Below are 21,055 nucleotides of genomic sequence, written 5' to 3' on the forward strand. Positions count from 1 at the left end.
GGTGTACAGAATAGACAAAGAAGAATTAAGCACATGTCACTAAAAACCACGGGGCCGTGCCTACAAACCACGCGGCTGTTGCCACCTCACACAAAAGACAAAACAAATCTGGCACATGTCATAAAAATGCACGGGGGCGTCCTCATCAAGCACGGGGCCGTGCCTCACCATCCAGATTGCCTATAAATAGTGGCTCATGTTGCACTCATTTGGGGTGCTTTGAAAAGAATTCTCTCCGGTTTTCACTTATAAAAACACATACTAACACTCACTTTGAAGATCTAGTGAAGAGTTTGAAGGTTTGGAGGTCATCACCACTAATCATCATCATCAACCATCATCATCATCATTAAGAAGAAAGATTCATCTACATTTGGTTAGATTGTTCCAAGTTTAATCATGTATTTGTTATTATCAATCATCTTAATGTTTATCACTATGCTCATTATGAGCTAAACTCCTTTTACCATCTAAAATCTATGAAGAAGCTTTGTTTTACTTGATAATTAATCAAGACATGTGATGTTGTCTAGTAAAGTACATGGTTATATTACAATTATCTTTTGATGAGAAATGTTTCACCATCTTAAATTACTAATTCAAAGTTGGTGGTTTTCAATTTCATTGGCAATCGTTCATGATCTATTCATGTTCTTGAAAGATAGAAATACTTTGATATATTATCGAAACATGGATCCTTATATTGTACTTAGAAATGATGAGATATAATTTATGGTGTATTTTTCTAAACCTTGGTAATCCGAAAATGGCTTTGCTTAGGATATCAAATTAGTTAAAGAAACCATATGTTAACGGAATGTGTAATTATAACCTACATAAATCAACCAAGGGGAGGTTGTGTGATGAACTACAACCACCCGAAGTTGTTAGAATTGGTATTTGAGAAATCGAAGTCAATCCTAATCTTTCTACTTTACGAAACTACTTGCCAACTTAAATTGACATCATTGAGATGGTATGACATTAGGAAAGGGTGGACTTTAAAATGCACATACCATCTCCTTAGTGCCAAAGATGCTCACTTAAGGCTTAAGGAGCTATCTATCATATATTGCTACGGCAAGTTTATCACATGTCTACATATTAATTATCAATGCTAAAATGGAGTGGATTCTTGATCTTAGATGGTAACCTTTGCATAATTGAACAACTCGTTTAGATTCTCTTGTCTTGGTCACCTATATATTATATATATATGTATTAATATTTTATAAAAAGTTAAAAATTAATCCCAAAATTATTAAAACCTCCGATTAAAGCAAAACAACGATTTATTATTAGAAACCTTTGTGTCCACGGATCGATACTTGGTTCTTACCAATACTATTCTACATATACGATAGGTACACTTGCCTATTTTGTGTGTGTTTAGTTTTTGTAGAAATCACTTTTATAAATTTAAAACACGATCTTGTGCAAAAGCTAAATATCCAATCTATCATATTTATACAAGCTACGCGCACGCACGTCAATAAGTGTCATTATCGGATCTTCATTTGGAGCGTTGTTTTAACTATTCAAAATTCTGTGTTACGATAAATTTTAAAAGTTATATATTTAAATTTTCTCCTTCTTAGAATTTAATGGTTTTGTTATAGTATTCTTTAATTTCGGGACGAAATTCCCTAAAGTATGGGAGAATGTAACAACTCGGTTTTTCCATTTTAGATCACCCGACCCATTTTGATGTTCGGGAAATTTTATCTCGTTTATTGAGTAAATTAATTATTATTTTATTCTTGTTTAATTAATTAATAATAACTTTCAAGATATGGCAAAACTTATCCTAAACTAAATTATTATCTATTTATGTTTCCATTTCCATATTTCAGGGACTAAAAGTGCAAATTTGGTTTATTATCATCTCTAACCAGTTTACCCAAGATCCATATCCCGAACTCGTATTTGTGTAACATTTGTAAAAAATTTTCGTTAATAAATCATGTTTAGCAATAAAATTTCGTTATTATGAGAAAAATCTTCTTTATTAGTGATCTATATGTTTCAAAGTCAACAAAAAGTGCAAACATCGCCACGTAACGAATCTGACGTGGAATGACCCCGAGTAAAAAGTCAAAAAGTAAATAATTCATTAAAGGGGTTAATTAATCTCTAAAAATTAAAATATATATTAATGTAGTCGAGATAATATATAAAATTAATTTTAGAAGGTTCGAATCGCGAAAATTAGAAAATAAATAACCGAAAGCCAGTAGAGGACACGGTGAGAGCCCGCCATCAAGTTTTTCAGAAAACTAAGTTATTAGGCAGACATTGACTGTAATCTAGTTTCGCTCAAAGTCTGACAAAAATTATCGAAAACGGACTTCGTTGGACTAGATAAATTACGCTTTACGTTAAACTTTATTACCTAAACTATACAATATATATTATTAATTACCTACTCTTACCCCCCCCCCCCCCTCCACCTAACTGTCCCCTTTCCCCTTCCCCCTCTCTTGACAACTCACATCCACTTATTCACCATGCAAATATCATCATCACCATACATAAACCTAGATTCATGTGTTGGATTAACCAAACCTTCACACAACATCAACCTACTACCCACATCACCACACTACTCCCTCCTTTCTCTATCTTTAAAACCGTCACCCTCTACCACCACTCCACCATCATCTTCAAAATCCATATTATCACCCACACACACATAAAATTCAGGGAAGATTAATTAAAAATCAAAGAGGATCAATTAGCTAGGGAGGAAGGATAGGAAAGAAGAACATCATAATCACACTCATAATATCATCATTCTCATCTTCCCATAATCAAAAACCCAAGTAAGTAGAGATTTTAATTAAAACTTTATGATTCCAAAAGATAGATTTGATGTTCTTGAGTTGGAATTGGGAGTGAAGGATTGATAATTATGGGTTTGGGTGTATGTATGTGTGAACCGTGTATATGTATGTATGTGCATTTGTGTGCCGTGAATGTATGTGTGTGTATGTGGGTGAAAGCATTAAACCCACTCATTCATACATACATTCATCATAAAGTTGAATTTTTGATTTGCATGGATAATTGTAAGTTGTTAGAATGAGATTTTGATTAATTGGAAAAGTTTGAATCATAAAATGGATAATGATAGATTTAAAGATTGATAATTTGGGATTTTTATATATTGGATAAATTAATGAGATTGGTAAGAATATGATGAAATGAAATAGGATGCATGTTAGATTGAACCACCAAAGTTAGAAAATTAAAAAGATGAAACTTGAACATTGTTAAATTTGCTAAATTTTTAAATAAGGAAACTTTAATTTTTAACTTGTAAGAATTTTGACAAATGATTTTTGTGATATGAAACTTGGATTGGAATGGTTGAAATGGATGATTAATTGATAGGATGCATGTTAGAGATTCATGAAATAATATGTTAAAAGAATAATCAAACTAACTAGTCTTTTGGTCATTTACAATTTTAGAAACTTTAATATTTATTCAATTTGAAAATTGGGAATTTGTTAATATTTTTGAATAATTGACTTAATTGGATGAATAATGAATAGGTTTTATATTAGAAATTCATACAAACTTGAATTATGATCAAAACCATAAATACATGAAATGTTTGATATATACTCACTAGGAATGGAAACTTTGGAAAAGTAAATACCAAGAGATTAAAACTTGAATAGAATCATAAGATGCATGAAATATAGATCAAACTAGTTTATTGAAATAAACAAGTTTGCCACTTGATAATGTTTGAAAAGATTGTGTGAAAAAGGTTAACAAGAGTTGAAAATTTCCATAATAAGAAACTTTGTCAAATAAACACTTAGGAAATTATGAAATGTATGAACTTGATGATTTAAATGACTCATTGATATTAGTTTAAATCTGGAAAATTGAATTGTGTTTTGATAAGTGTTCATATGAAAAATGATAAACTTGATTGTTCATATTATTGATAAACATAGTTTGTAAATTAGGAACTTAAAATCCGACTTAAATGTACTATTTGAAATTATGTGGCCAAATCTGAAAATTTAGGACAAATTATAATTTATAATGTGTATATTTAAAGCATAGGATGTTTGGTTAAAAATGGCTAAGTCTAGTTTACTTTTCGGTAACTTTAACGGTTAAAAAACTGACTTTTTAACGTAAAACCGACACCACAGTTGGGACTATTTTAGAACAGCCCCTAAAGTGGTATAACTCTCATATATAACATAAGTTGATATGTGAGAAAAGGACAAAATCACCAGACTTGGTCCTAGACGGTTCGTGTCGGTCTTACCGACACGAAAACGTCAAAGGTTGCTAATTTATGAAAATATTAACAAAAATGAGAAATGATATGTTTTTATAAAATAATTTATAAAACTTAATTAACATATGTAACAAGTGTTTTCCAAGTCATAAAAAATTTATTTTACACGAAATGCCGGTCAGTTCGTTTTTGAACCCGAAATCGACAAAACCGACGACACTGACAAGAATTATTAAAAATAAATAAATTAATAATTTCTTAAACTTTCCAGCAATTAAAACTCTAATATTTAATATTATCTTTATTTATTAATTAAAATAATCGACGAAAAACCGAACCATACGTGTGTTAAACTGTTAAGACTCTAATTGCTTGCATGCTTGTATGGACATTAGAGTAGGGATAATAAGTAAAAGAATTTTTATAAACTAAGACTCAAACAAAGTTTTATTAACAAAACGTGTACTAATATAGGACACGGGTATTTTGGAGAAAAGGACTTCAAACCGTGAGTTTCTCTATCGAACCCCCTCGTTTTTAAATGGAATCGTTTTTAAATGTTTTTATAATTGTTTTGGGGGAAAGCATATTCTTTATTACATATTGATTTTGTTGATATTTTTAAAGGCATTTTATTTTACAAACTGTGTCAAACGCGGATGAGTCTAGTTGGCTAGATAACTGTTAACCGAACTAGTAAGGGCACAGAAATATGGGTAGATCTATCGGGGTGACGCCCCCCAGTTACTTCGCGTTGGGTTAGAAGTGGGCGTATTTTGAATCTGGTATGTTTCAGGTTATCAACTATGATAGAAATACGTAATGTTGTATTCTTTGCTCGTCTACAACAACACAATTTGTTTAAGAAGTAAAATGCCTATTATTTTTGTGATGTAATGACGGTAGATTATTACCCACGGGTTTGTGTTATAATGGCAATAGACCATTATTCACGGAACGTTTTTAATATCATTCGGGGTGTAGTGACGATTACACACGAAGTGATATTGGTATATAATGACAAAATATCATTATATGGATGTTGTTTTTGACATATATATATATATATATATATATATATATATATATACGGACTATTTTATTATAAAAGGAAACTCACCAACCCTATTGTGTTGATCGATATTTTAATATGCTTGTCAGGTAAGTGATGGCTTCGTGACAAATGAGGAAAAGAGGCGAGCGGTGTTTGTATATGAGAATAAACTGGGATGTGTAATAACCTTGTTTTTATACATGTGTAAACTATGTTTTTAATAATAATAAAGTTTCTTTGAAAAGTCAAATTTTGATTATTATTTTACTATACTTTATTATGATTGGCTATCGGCGACTGTCACAACCCGAATGACTTGGTCAAAAGTCTTCCGCGGTTTAAATTAAGGTTTTCTGTGACAATCGTCAATTTCAGGTTAACTCCGTTAACTCAACTCCGTCAATTCAAACTTAAGATCACTAAATCTATAACGCACACTTCATTACATTTAAACTAGGGTTTAAATGACGCTTAACACTTACTACATGTGTAGTCTTTCGGGATTTGCACCGAAACGCAAACGAGTTGACGCAAACGATTGATGAATAAACGAAAAACGTCAAAACAGTAATTATGTGATAATTATGTGTTAGACTTATGTGTTACGTGATAACATGGTTATGAACATTAACTCAAGATGTAAACTAGTTAGTTAAGTTAGAAAAACAACAATTGAAAGTAGAGGGACTTGAGTGTAACTTGTGTGTTTATAAATAGATCATTAACAAGTAAACCCTAACTATTATTATTATAACCCCAACCCCGACCGGAACTCTCCCTCCCCAAACCCTTGGCTGCCGTCGACTTTCACATACACATACATCAAGAAATCAAGCTTGTGATTGAAGAACTAGGTGCTAGGAAGGTATAATTGATCATCCTATACATCTTTACTACTTGATTTTGATGTTTGTTGGGTTAATAACAAACCCTAACAGCCGATTTCATATATACATGTAATCAATATGATTGTTGTTGATTGAGTAATGATTTGATAAGTAGAATTGATATTGTAACATGTTGATTGTTGTGTCTTTGATTTGAGTTCAAACAAAAACCCTAATCTTGTATGCAATGTGTAATTGATGTGCATGGATGGTGTCTATGGAGTCTAGAGGGTTATATGAATGCATGATAGTTCATAGATTGTTAATATGTTGAGTTTGGATACAAACAGTTTCTGGACAGAATGTGTTATTGAGGTTTAAGTGACCGTAACGAAGTGTAAAGATGAAAATTGGTTGAGGTTATTGGTACTACAGTAAACTAGGTTGAGTCTAGTTTCTATAGAGTATAAATTTGTAATTTTTGGACAAGTAAAGGTTAACTTTTATGATTTTACAAAAACATTGTGTAAAGCTGAGCTGTTAGACCTGCTGTTAGGTTGTGTTGTAAATGTTATATCTCATGAACTACGAGACCAATTGGGTTGGTTCCACTTCTGGAAGTTGACTTATTGAGTTAGGAACCTAACCCAAGTGGTCTTGCATTTATTGGATTTTTTGTTTAACGGGAATTGCAAATAACATTCTGTTGCGCATGAACTTGACTGTTATGAGTTTGCTGTAATGATTTGATGATTGTGAGAAAACTATGTGGAATAAAAATATAATTAAATATGTTCTGGAAACCTAAGACATATGTGCTTCTGTGATGATTTTTGGTAAATTAATTGAGATGCTATGATCGGTGAAATAGTACAATCTTTCTAGTAGGATTTCTGTCTCGGTGAAACTAGCTGCTGAGTTGTGTAAAGATGCACGAAACATGATACTTGCTATATAATTGTTATGTTTTGACCAAAATACCCTTGCGGGGGAATAATTGCTAATTGATTGCCATGATTTGACCAAATTGCCTTCATGGGGAATAATGGCTAGTTAATTGTTATTTGTTGACCAAAATGCCCTTACGGGGAATAATTGCTAGTAATGTACGTTATGAATACATGGCACGTATATGATTGCTTACACATGTAATGTGTCACAAAAACACTTGTTAAAGTCACACACGATTCACGAACGAAGCACGAAACATGTGATGTGCATAGGTATTATGTGCCGGGTCTAGAGACTCGATAATATTCCGACACTTAGAAAAATCTCTTTGTTGTTTTAGAACGTTAGAGAGAGTTTTTCGGTGACGCGCATCTTGGTGATTTAATTTGGGAAATTCTTCGCAAACAGTGAGTTTCACTTTCCCCTCTTTAAACTGTTTTCAAACGCTTTTCACTTGGGGGAGATAACATACTCCACAACGCATTTAAGATTTTGTTATAAATTATATATCACTTGTAAAGGCTAAGTGGCAAACGAAATATTTGAAGTCCTACACATCGAACCGGTTAATATTTAGAATAGCGAGTCACTGTTGAGTAGTACTACTGGGTTTGACAAACCCCACCCAACGCTAAACTCGACTGGAGGTCGAGCGGGTGTAATTTTGGCTAACACGTATCATGGTCTGGAGGACCTGGTGACAAGGCACTTATTAAACGAGTCAGCTTCGGTGTCGAACACTTAGTAATAATTGTTGTATAGACTAGCTACCTATCGATATATAATTGACATAACACTATCTGGTAACGCAAAACGCTGTAACGCAAAACGCTGTAACGCTGTAACGCACAACGCTGAACGCAAACGCTGAACGCTTTATTTTTATTTAAACTTGTGAACTCACCAACCTTGTGTTGACACTTTTAGTATGTTATTCTCAGGTAGCCGAGGCGGGCGCGCGGTTTAGGAACATGCATTGCTTGATAAACTTTTAACTATGCAAACTTACTTTTAACTGTTATCCTTGGTTTTAAATCGTCCTGCGTGACGTAACGTTGTTTCTATGGTTTTATGCTTCCGCACTTATTTTCATTTAAACGTTTTTATGGTTTGATTATAACTGATGATTCCGATCCTGTTAGTTCACACCCTTTGACGGTAAAACTCCGTTAGTGGATTTTGAGGGTGTGACAGATTGGTATCAGAGCCATTGGTTATAGCGAACTAGAAGCTGCATGCATACTAGACTATAACCGCGACGACCCATTAGTTATAATGATACGCACTGCATAGGTTTGTGTAGTCTTGTAATCCTATCTCTTTACCTCTTTCACTCATACGCGCGCACATATACGGCTTACCTGTAGGAATGTCGACGCCACCCTCATCATCATCCGATTCGATGACGCATGCTCACGGGAAGGAACCGCAGTTACCTACCGCCTCACCACCCCGAGTAGTCCCGGAACTCGAAGCTCCCGCACCGAAGAGGTACCGCCTATCCGGAGGCATTTACGAAAACGACATTAGTTGGGAATGGTACCCTAACATGATCAGACGTATGGTCTATCGCGAACAAGTTCCCCCGTTACCTCACCCGAACCACCCTGCTTATCCCAACACCCTACCACCCATAACCGAACCTGTAGAGCGAGTTCTCGCAGCTGTTGTTTCATGTTTGGAGCGTGATGTGGGTTACATGAGCTATACGAGAGCGAACGTTTCCGGACTGTTAAAAGACGGAACCGAGACTAAGGAGGAGATTGCCCGCATGGCAGCGGCAATGAAGGAAATGCAAGAAGCTAGTGATCAACAAAGGAAGATTATGATGAAGATGCAAGCCGAGATGATAGACTTGCAAGAGCAACTCCAGGTAGCAAGGACCCGGACCGAGATAGCTCTAGAGCGTTGCAATGTCTTACAAATGCAACTTGCTCAGAACGTAGCAGAACCTGAGGCAGAACCTGAGGCCGAGCCTGAGGCAGAGCCTGAAGAAGAACCGGAGGAAGAACCGGCTGAGGAGGAGGCACACTCAGAGGTGTCCTCAGACGATGACATCTAGACACGGTCGTGGTAACATCAACCTGACTGCAGCTGAACTCCAAACTTTTCTGAACGACCATGCGGCGGCCGCTTTAGCCGCACATATTCAGAACCAAGATGGAGGTCCAATTGGAATGTGTACCTTCAAGAACTACCTTGACTGCAAGCCCAGTACGTTTAAGGGCACTGAGGGAGCTATAGGCTTCCTGCGTTGGGCTGAGAAGGCCGAGTCGGCATTTGAGATGTGCAATTGTCCCCCTGCCAGTAGGGACAAATTTGCTGCTGGAACAATTGAGGATTCTGCCCTCACTTGGTGGAATTCAAACGTGCAGATCCTTGGATTGGAACTGGCTAATGCTATGAACTGGGAGGAGTTCAAAAACATGATGCGAGAGGAGTACTGCCCGAGAGAAGAGATTTCAAAGTTAGAGTCAGAATTCTGGTCATTGAAGATGGTGGGCTCGGAAATTGAAGCCTACACTACTCGTTCTCACGAGTTGGCTGTGATGTGTCCGCGGATGGTGGATCCGCCGAGCAAGATGATCGAAATGTACATTGATGGGTTAGCACCGCAGTTTCAGGGCATGGTGACGTCTTCCAGACCAGCCACGATACAACAAGAGATCCGTTTAGCTCACAAACTGACGGATCAGGCTGTGACACAAGGTGCGTTACCACCTAGGGGTTCGACCACTAAAGCCCGTGACAACCCGAGTAACGACAACAACAGCAACAGCAACCCGAGCAGCGGGAAGAGGAAGTTTGACAACACCAGATCTTCATCCTCGAACCTCCCACCGCAACAACACTACCGTAAGCCCGAATCCACTCGGAGCTTTAACACTCAGAATCACAACAACAACAACAACGGTAGCGGGCAGGTTTTGAGCGGATATGCTGGGAAATATCCAAAGTGCAACAGGTGCAACTATCATCATGTTGGCCAGTGTGACCGTGTCAAGTGTCAGAGATGCGGAAAGATGGGTCATCAAGCGAAAGAATGTAGAGGAGACCTTGTGGCAAAGGGTGCTCCTAAGCCACCTATGACGACGAAGGGATGTTTTGAATGCGGGCAAGAAGGTCATTTCAGAAAAGATTGCCCCAAGCTGAAACAGAATGACAACAATGGGGGTAATGGAAGTGGCAGTAATGGTGGAAGCAATGGCAAGAGAAGAGCGTTTGTAATTGGGTCGGGTCAGGCCCGCAATGATCCGCACGTGGTGACTGGTAAGTTCCCTATAAACGATTGTTTTGCTTCTGTATTGTTTGACACTGGAGCTGATAGGAGTTTTGTGTCGAAAGCCTTTAGTCAACTCTTAGACTTAACTCCAACTCCGTTAGATGCTAAGTTTCCTGTTGAATTAGCTGACGGTAAGACTATAGTAACGACTCATGTACTTGCGGGATGCAAGTTAAAACTGTCAGGTCATGTCTTTGACATCGACCTTATTCCTTTTACGCTTAGTAGTTTCGATGTCATTGTCGGCATGGACTGGTTATCCGAGAATCGAGCGGAGATTATATGTCACGACAAGATAGTTCACATTTCTACCCCTTCCGGCGAGATCATTTCGGTCCGAGGTGAGAGGAGCGGCATGACCACCAGCGTCATTTCCCTTATGAAGGCGCAGAAGTACCTGCGAAAGGGTCATCCGGCAATTTTGGCGCATATTGTTGAGAAACCCGCGGAGGAGAAACGAATTGAAGATATGCCGGTTGTGCAAGACTTTCCGGAAGTTTTCCCGGAGGATTTGCCCGGACTCCCTCCTGTACGACAAGTCGAGTTCCAAATTGAGTTGACACCCGGTGCAGCACCCATAGCACGAGCCCCGTATCGGCTCGCACCGGCGGAACTTCAGGAGTTCTCCACTCAGTTGCAAGATTTGTTGGATAAGGGTTTTATCCGACCTAGCTCATCGCCATGGGGAGCCCCTGTCTTGTTTGTCCGAAAGAAAGACTGGACTTTCCGCATGTGTATCGACTACCGGGAGTTGAACAAGGTGACGGTCAAGAACCGTTATCCTTTACCCCGAATTGACGATTTGTTTGACCAGCTTCAAGGATCGAGTTACTACTCGAAGATCGATCTGCGATCCGGTTACCACCAACTGAGAGTGCGCGAGGAAGATATTTCAAAGACGGCTTTCAGAACACGGTATGGTCACTACGAGTTTTCGGTTATGCCTTTTGGCCTAACCAACGCACCAGCTGTATTTATGGATCTCATGAATCGAGTATGCAAGGCGTACCTCGACAAGTTTGTGATTGTATTCATCGATGATATTCTCGTCTACTCCAAGAACGAAGCTGACCATGAAGAGCACCTAAGGGTAATTCTGGAATTATTGAAGAAGGAACAACTGTATGCTAAACTCTCGAAATGTGAATTTTGGCTTCGCGAGGTTCACTTTTTAGGGCATGTGATCAACGAGAATGGTATCCATGTCGATCCTGGTAAGGTAGAGGCCATCAAAAACTGGGAAGCACCTAAGACTCCGACTGAGGTGCGACAATTCCTAGGACTGGCCGGCTACTACCGGCGTTTCATCAAGGGATTTTCAAAGATTGCTCAACCCCTCACCGCTTTGACTCACAAAGGCACTAAGTACAATTGGGGTGACGCGCAAGAATCCGCCTTTCAACTATTGAAAACCAAACTCTGCAGCGCCCCTATTTTAGCTCTCCCCGAGGGAACGGACAATTTTGAGGTACACTGTGACGCATCTATACAAGGTCTCGGTTGTGTGCTGATGCAACTCGAGAAGGTTATAGCCTACGCCTCTCGACAACTACGGGTTCACGAGAAGAACTACACGACCCATGATTTGGAACTCGGAGCTGTGGTGTTTGCTGTTAAGATATGGAGGCATTACTTGTACGGTACCAAGTTTACCATTTACACCGACCACAAGAGTCTCCAACATATCTACGATCAGAAGGAGCTGAACATGCGACAGCGCCGTTGGGTCGAGCTGCTCAAAGATTACGATTGTGCCATCAAGTACCACCCTGGCAAGGCCAATGTAGTGGCCGACGCCCTCAGCAGAAAAGAAACAGATAAACCTAGACGAGTGCGAGCATTGCAACTCACGATTCATGCCAGCTTACCCGATCAGATTCGCGATGCGCAATTCGAAGCTTTGAAAGATGATAATCTCCCATCAGAACTCATGCGGGGCATGAACAAGCAACTTGAAACCAGATCGGACGGGGTCGGATATTTTGAGAACCGGATTTGGGTTCCACGCTGCGGAGAGTTGAGAACTCTAGTGATGGACGAAGCTCACAAGTCCCGATATTCTATCCACGCTGGCTCAGATAAAATGTACCATGATTTAAAGGCACTTTACTGGTGGCCGAACATGAAAGCCGACATTGCCACCTACGTGAGCAAATGCTTGACTTGTGCCAGAGTCAAGATAGAATACCAGAAACCATCTGGTCTACTACAACAACCGGAACTCCCAATGTGGAAATGGGAACACATCTCAATGGATTTTATCACGGGTTTACCTAAGACACCGACGGGATGCGATACCATCTGGGTGATCGTTGATCGGTTGACTTAGTCGGCACACTTCCTAGCGATTAAAGAAACGGACAAAATGGAAAGACTGACTCGTGTATACATGAAGGAAGTAGTGCCTAGACACAGAGTGCCTGTCTCAATCATTTCTGATCGAGATTCTCGTTTCACTTCGCACTTTTGGAAGTCGCTGCAAAGCGCACTAGGCACCCGTCTCGATATGAGCACAGCGTACCATCCTCAGACGGATGGGCAAAGTGAACGGACTATTCAGACCCTGGAGGATATGTTGCGTGCCTGCGTATTGGATTTCGGAAAAAGTTGGGAACCCCACTTACCCTTGGTAGAGTTTACGTATAATAACAGCTACCACGCAAGTATTAAGGCAGCGCCGTTTGAAGCGCTGTACGGACAGAAGTGTCGATCACCACTCTGCTGGGCAGAGGTGAGTGACAGCCAAATCACTGGTCCGGAACTGGTACTCGAAACTTCAGAAAAGATTGTTCAAATCCGAAATCGCATGGCAGCAGCACGAGATCGCCAAAAGAGTTACGCCGACAAGCGCCGAAAACCCCTCGAATTTCAAGTAAACGATCGAGTGTTACTCAAAGTCTCACCTTGGAAAGGTGTGGTTCGCTTGGGTAAGCGAAACAAACTCAACCCACGATATTTTGGTCCTTACCAGATAACTGAGCGCATTGGTCCGGTGGCGTACCGACTGGACCTACCAACGGAACTCGGTGGCGTACACAATGTATTCCACGTGTCCAATTTGAAGAAATGCCTGTCCGATGAAACCCAAGTAGTCCCTTTGGAGGAACTGCAAGTTGATGAACAGTTACGTTTCATTGAGGAACCAGTCGAGGTTTTGGATTGGGAAACCAAGACGCTCAAGCACAGCAAAATTCCAATCGTTAAGGTTCGATGGAACTCGAGACGTGGACCGGAGTTCACGTGGGAACGCGAGGGTCAAATGATGAAAAAGTATCCTCACCTTTTTGAAGGGCTAACCAAACACAGAAAACCGCCAAACCCGGCAAACCGTCAGACATCACCGGAGGTATGAATTAAATTTCAGGACGAAATTTCTTTCTACTTAGGGATGATATGACAAACCGAAAATTTTTCTTACTTTTTCAGACACTCATCACGACTTGACTCAAATTTTCGGGACGAAAATTCTTTAACATGGGAATGATTTGACAATCGTCAATTTCAGGTTAACACCGTTAACTCAACTCCGTCAATTCAAACTTAAGATCACTAAATCTATAACGAACACTTCATTACATTTAAACTAGGGTTTAAATGACGCTTAACACTTACTACATGTGTAGTCTATCGAGATTTGCACCGAAACGCAAACGAGTTGACGCAAACGATTGATGAATAAACGAAAAACGTCAAAACAGTAATTATGTGATAATTATGTGTTAGACTTATGTGTTACGTGATAACATGGTTATGAACATTAACTCAAGATGTAAACTAGTTAGTTAAGTTAGAAAAACAACAATTGAAAGTAGAGGGACTTGAGTGTAACTTGTGTGTTTATAAATAGATCATTAACAAGTAAACCCTAACTATTATTATTATAACCCCAACCCCGATCGGAACTCTCCCACCCCAAACCCTTGGCTGCCGTCGACTTTCACACACACATACATCAAGAAATCAAGCTTGTGATTGAAGAACTAGGTGCTAGGAAGGTATAATTGATCATCCTATACATCTTTACTACTTGATTTTGATGTTTGTTGGGTTAATAACAAACCCTAACAGCCGATTTCATGTATACATGTAATCAATATGATTGTTGTTGATTGAGTAATGATTTGATAAGTAGAATTGATATTGTAACATGTTGATTGTTGTGTCTTTGATTTGAGTTCAAACAAAAACCCTAATCTTGTATGCAATGTGTAATTGATGTGCATGGATGGTGTCTATGGAGTCTAGAGGGTTATATGAATGCATGATAGTTCATAGATTGTTAATATGTTGAGTTTGGATACAAACAGTTTCTGGACAGAATGTGTTATTGAGGTTTAAGTGACCGTAACGAAGTGTAAAGATGAAAATTGGTTGAGGTTATTGGTACTACAGTAAACTAGGTTGAGTCTAGTTTCTATAGAGTATAAATTTGTAATTTTTGGACAAGTAAAGGTTAACTTTTATGATTTTACAAAAACATTGTGCAAAGCTGAGCTGATAGACCTGCTGTTAGGTTGTGTTGTAAATGTTATATCTCATGAACTACGAGACCAATTGGGTTGGTTCCACTTCTGAAAGTTGACTTATTGAGTTAGGAACCTAACCCAAGTGGTCTTGCATTTATTGGACTTTTCGTTTAACGGGAATTGCAAATAACATTCTGTTGCGCATGAACTTGACTGTTATGAGTTTGCTGTAATGATTTGATGATTGTGAGAAAATTATGTGGAATAAAAATATAATTAAATATGTTCTGGAAATCTAAGACATATGTGCTTCTGTGATGATTTTTGGTAAATTAATTGAGATGCTATGATCGGTGAAATAGTACAATCTTTCTAGTAGGATTTCTGTCTCGGTGAAACTAGCTGCTGAGTTGTGTAAAGATGCACGAAACATGATACTTGCTATATAATTGTTATGTTTTGACCAAAATACCCTTGCGGGGGAATAATTGCTAATTGATTGCCATGATTTGACCAAATTTCCCTCATGGGGAATAATGGCTAGTTAATTGTTATTTGTTGACCAAAATGCCCTTACGGGGAATAATTGCTAGTAATGTACGTTATGAATACATGGCACGTATATGATTGCTTACACATGTAATGTGTCACAAAAACACTTGTTAAAGTCACACACGATTCACGAACGAAGCACGAAACTTGTGATGTGCATAGGTATTATGTGCCGGGTCTAGAGACTCGATAATATTCCGACACTTAGAAAAATCTCTTTGTTGTTTTAGAACGTTAGAGAGAGTTTTTCGGTGACGCGCATCTTGGTGATTTAATTTGGGAAATTCTTCGCAAACAGTGAGTTTCACTTTCCCCTCTTTAAACTGTTTTCAAACGCTTTTCACTTGGGGGAGATAACATGTCACACCCGGCCCTGAGCGGCGGAAACAGCCGGGCGCGCGCGAGTGGGGATTGATAATTAAGCACGGGCCATTGCAAACATTCAAAGTAAGATTTTTATTACGCATGAAAAGGTTAATACCAATACATTACATTGTTTAAAAAAAATCACATAAAAACATCCAAGCATAAAAACAGTTGAAGATTTCCACGCCATATCCCTTTGCGCGGCGGGAACAACCACGCGCATCGAAGGGATAGAACTAAAATCTTCCAAAAAGCTAGTTTTAGATGTTCAGCGTGAGGTGCTCTAAGTGTGACTCCATGCGCTACCTAGTTATCTCCTGAAAGACACGTAAAACATTTGAATCAGTATAAACTGAGTGAGTTCACAAGTTTTAGTAACTTGATAAATCGTATCGCGTCATACACATAATAGCATCATTGAAACACATGCTTAGTAAAACAGTTCTGAAAACATAATCTGATAAAAATCGTCCCGCGGTTTACGCGCGAACATTACAGGAAGTGTGCTCGTCCATGCAAAGTGGCGCTGCCACTACGAGCTAAATAATATAATGCCGTCCCGCGGTTTACGCGTGGACATTTCTGAAAAACCGTGCTCGTCTATGCAAAGAGGCGCTGCCCCTACGAGCTAATCAATAATTCCGTCCCGCGGGTTACGCGAGGACGTTGTGCCGGAAAACAAGGCGCTCGTCCATGCAAAGAGGCGCGACCCCTACGAGCGGGCTCAAACCCATAGTACTGCCCCGTGACCATACTAGGCACTCGTCCATGCAAAGAGGTGCGACCCCTACGAGTGGGTGGATCAAACCAGCAGTCCCTACCCTTAGAGTTCCAATGGTAAAGTGATCACTTACTCGAGTTCTAGCGCACATACATCGAAAACCTTAGATAACCGTTCGCATTGCTCATTATGAAATATAATTTAAACACAATCGCTTGCATAGCTTGTAAGTATACCATGATAAAACATTATTTAAGTACGTGTCTCTCGCCCCGAAAACAGTTTAAAAACAGTGAAAACAGCGAGAATAGGGGCTGTGAGACTCACATGTGGTTCTTGTTAAGGGATTAATCGAGAATCGGGTTTTCTTGGTGTTGGCCTTTGAATTGAAGGTCTAGTAACAGGATCGGAAATGAAAACAACGGATGCTTGGGAGAGGTTTAGTGTAAGTTCGTAGTTCTTTGAAGTGTGTTTTGGGTGATAATTTAGGTTACATATTTATAGGCAAACTCAAGGGAACACAATCCCTTGCTTTAGGGGATTGTAATCTTTTCATATCTAGGGGTAATGATGATAAAGTATGGAAATTATTATTATTTATTTAAAAGTGGAGTAGTGGATAAAAGATTTGATTTGATTTGGTCAGGACATGCAGGTCTGGGGTTGGTGAGAATAGGGTGGCTGACAGTTGACTTTTCATGTTACAGTGTGCTTTTTCAGGTACTTTTGTCAGTGTACAGTAGAAAGTGGAAAATCTCTGAAACACGCTACTGTTTCCTTTTGGGCGGGAGTAATCTCCTTACGTCTGGAGAATAGACTAAGTGTTCTGTGCGTATCACTTTGTGCGCATAGCTTTCTGCGTGAAGGACATTTCTTTGCTGCGGGTAGGCACGTAACCTTCTCGCAGTTAGGGACATTGAGTTTCATTTGTAGATTCTCCAGGTGGTCTTGGTATTTCAACATAGTGATCAGTTATGTTGAAGTCAATTCCATCTTGGAGCTTCAGACAAACTAGCTCTCAATGTTCCCGCTATGCGGGGAGGTTAGTTCCCTTCCGCACGCGCATAAACGATTTAGGATGCACCCGCCTTAGCATCATGCGGGATGGTCAACCCTTTAGACAACATAACGTTAAGGTACATGAAAACATAAAGCCAAAACATTCGCGCATGGCGCATATAACATATGTCCACGCTGGTTCTTAACATGGCGCGCTCGCGCAGGGCGCACATAACAAATGCACGCGCTGATTCTAACATAGCGCGCTCGCGCAGGGCGCACATAACAAATGCACGCGCTGATTCTAACATAGCGCGCTCGCGCAGGGCGCACATAACAAATGCACGCGCTGATTCTAACATAGCGCGCTCGCGCAGGGCGCACATAACAAATGCACGCGCTGTTTCTAATATGGCGCGCTCGCGCAAGGCGCATATAACATAATTACCTAATATTTAGGTTGATTACTTGTTTTAAGGGATTAGGAATTTACCGGGTGTCACATTTTCCCCCTGTTAAGCGAATTTCGTCCCGAAATTTAGGAGACGTTGCTGGCAGAAGCCATGCTCTGAAAGAGGTGTGGGTATTTCGTGCGCATCTGGTCTTCTCTTTCCCAAGTGAATTCAGGCCCACGCCTCGAGTTCCATTGAACCTTTACTAACTTGATTTTGCTTCTGCGTAACTTTTGTTCTTTCCAATCGGTTACTGCTATAGGTTCTTCTACGAAGTGCAGCTGTTTGTCGATGTGAATCTCTTCCAACGGCAAAATCAACGCTTCGTCAGATAAGCACTTTTTGAGGTTGGACACATGAAACGTATCATGAACTCCACTGAGTTCGGCGGGTAAACGGAGTTTATAAGCAACCGGACCGATCCTTTCCAGGATCTCAAATGGTCCAATGTAGCGCGGATTCAACTTTCCTCGCTTGCTGAAACGGGGGACTCCTTTCCATGGAGAGACTTTCAAAAGTACTCTATCCCCTACTTGAAACTCCAACGGTTTCCTTCGCACATCTGCGTAGCTCTTCTGTCTGTCGCGCGCTGTCTTAAGGCGATCCCTTATCTGGAAAATCTTGTCTGTTGTTTCTTGGATCAATTCTGGACCAGTCATTTGCTTGTCACCCACTTCAGCCCAGCACAGTGGGGACCTACACTTGCGCCCATACAAAGCTTCGAACGGCGCAGCCTTGATACTTGTGTGATAACTGTTGTTGTAAGAAAATTCAGCCAATGGGAGATGAGTATCCCAGCTACCTCCGAAATCGATTGCGCACGCGCGCAGCATATCTTCCAATGTCTGGATTGTTCGCTCGCTTTGTCCATCTGTTTGGGGATGATATGCCGTACTCATGTCAAGACGAGTACCTAACGCCCCTTGTAACGATCTCCAAAACCTTGATGTGAACCGACTATCTCTATCAGAAATGATGGACACTGGGACTCCATGTTTTGAAACTACTTCTCGAATATACGATCGGGCTAACTTTTCCATCTTATCGGTTTCCTTGATCGGCAGGAAGTGCGCTGACTTAGTTAGCCGATCCACAATAACCCAGATCGTGTCATAACCCCCAGGTGTTCTTGGCAGTTTGGTGATGAAGTCCATAGAGATTTGTTCCCACTTCCACATGGGAATTTCTGGCTGTTGAAGCAACCCTGATGGTTTCTGGTATTCAGCCTTTACCTTCGAACACGTCAGGCACTTACTGACATACGTCGCGATGGCGCCTTTAAGATTGGGCCACCAATACAGCGCTTTAACATCTTGGTACATCTTGTCTGCGCCAGGATGTACGGAATACCGCGTCTTGTGAGCTTCGTTTAATACTTGCTCGCGCAATCCTCCCTTGAGAGGGACCCATATGCGGTTAGCGAAATATAGATTGCCGTTCTCTTTAAGTTCCAAACTCTTAATCATACCCCCAAGGCATTCGTTTTTAACAAACTCTGGTTTCAAGGCTTCTTGCTGAGCGTCTCGGATGCGGGTAGAGAGATCTGCGTGAATGGTCAACCTTAGAGCCTTGACTCGTAGCGTTTTTATTCGCTCCTTCCTACTTAGCGCGTCTGCTACCACATTCGCCTTTCCAGGGTGGTACTTAATTTCACAATCAAAATCATTCAACAACTCCACCCATCTTCGTTGCCTCATGTTTAAATCCTTTTGATCAAATATATGTTGAAGGCTCTTGTGATCCGTAAAGATTACACACTTTGTACCATAGAGGTAATGGCGCCAAATCTTTAGCGCGAAGACAACCGCTCCAAGTTCCAGATCATGCGTTGTGTAGTTCTTTTCATTGGTCTTGAGTTGGCGCGAGGCATACGCTATGACTTTGTCTCGCTGCATAAGGACACATCCGAGTCCCTGATGTGAAGCGTCACAGTAAACGACGATGTCATCCGTCCCCTCGGGTAAAGACAAAATTGGCGCACTACATAACTTCTGTTTTAACATTTGAAATGCTGTTTCCTGATTTTCGCCCCAAACAAACTTCTTGTCTTTCTGAGTTAGCGCGGTCAGAGGTAGAGCTATCTTGGAGAAGTTCTCAATGAAGCGTCGATAGTAGCCAGCTAGTCCTAGGAATTGCCTCACCTCAGTTGGGGTTTTTGGCGCTTCCCAGTTTTCGATGGCCTTGACTTTGGAAGGATCAACGTGTATTCCTTTCTCGTTTACAACGTGACCGAGAAAGTGAACTTCTCTAAGCCAAAACTCGCACTTGGAAAACTTCGCATACAACTTTTCTTTCCTTAACAATTCCAAAATCAATCTCAGGTGTTGCTCATGCTCGGCCTTGGTCTGAGAGTAAATCAGAATATCATCTATAAACACAATCACAAACTTGTCCAAGTATGGTTTGCACACGCGGTTCATCAGATCCATGAATACAGCCGGCTCATTAGTTAGCCCGAAAGGCATCACTAAGAACTCATAATGGCCGTATCTAGTTCGGAAGGCTGTTTTCGGCGCATCTTCCTCATGGACCCTAAGTTGGTGATATCCTGACCGTAGATCTATCTTCGAATAATAACTGGATCCCTGCAACTGGTCAAATAAGTCGTCAATCCTCGGTAAGGGGTACCGATTCTTGACTGTCAGTTTATTCAGCTCCCTGTAGTCAATACACATTCTGAACGAACCATCCTTCTTCTTAACAAACAGTACTGGAGCTCCCCAAGGTGAGAAGCTTGGGCGTATGAAACCCTTATCCAATAGTTCTTGTAGTTGATTGGATAGCTCTTGCATCTCAGATGGAGCTAATCGATAAGGCGCTCGAGCTACTGGCGCAGCTCCTGGGACTAAATCAATACGAAATTCTACTTGTCGCGGCTGCGGCAATCCGGGCAAATCTTTAGGAAAAACTTCTGGAAATTCGCGCACTACTGGTAAGTCTTCAATTCTTCGCTCATCTCCTTTCTTCTCTACTACATGCGCCAGGAAGGCGTAGCACCCTTTCCTTAGGCACTTACGCGCCTTTAGGCACGAAATCAGTTTCGTCGCAACTCCCCTTCTTTCCCCTTGAATTACCAAGGTTTCTCCGTTCAACAGTGGGATCCGAACCTGCTTCTCA

This window comes from Bidens hawaiensis, unplaced genomic scaffold, assembly GCF_021521415.1.
Source record: "Bidens hawaiensis isolate Kalapana, Puna unplaced genomic scaffold, B.hawaiensis_p1.1 tig00005460_1, whole genome shotgun sequence".
NCBI classification, from domain to species: domain Eukaryota; kingdom Viridiplantae; phylum Streptophyta; class Magnoliopsida; order Asterales; family Asteraceae; genus Bidens; species Bidens hawaiensis.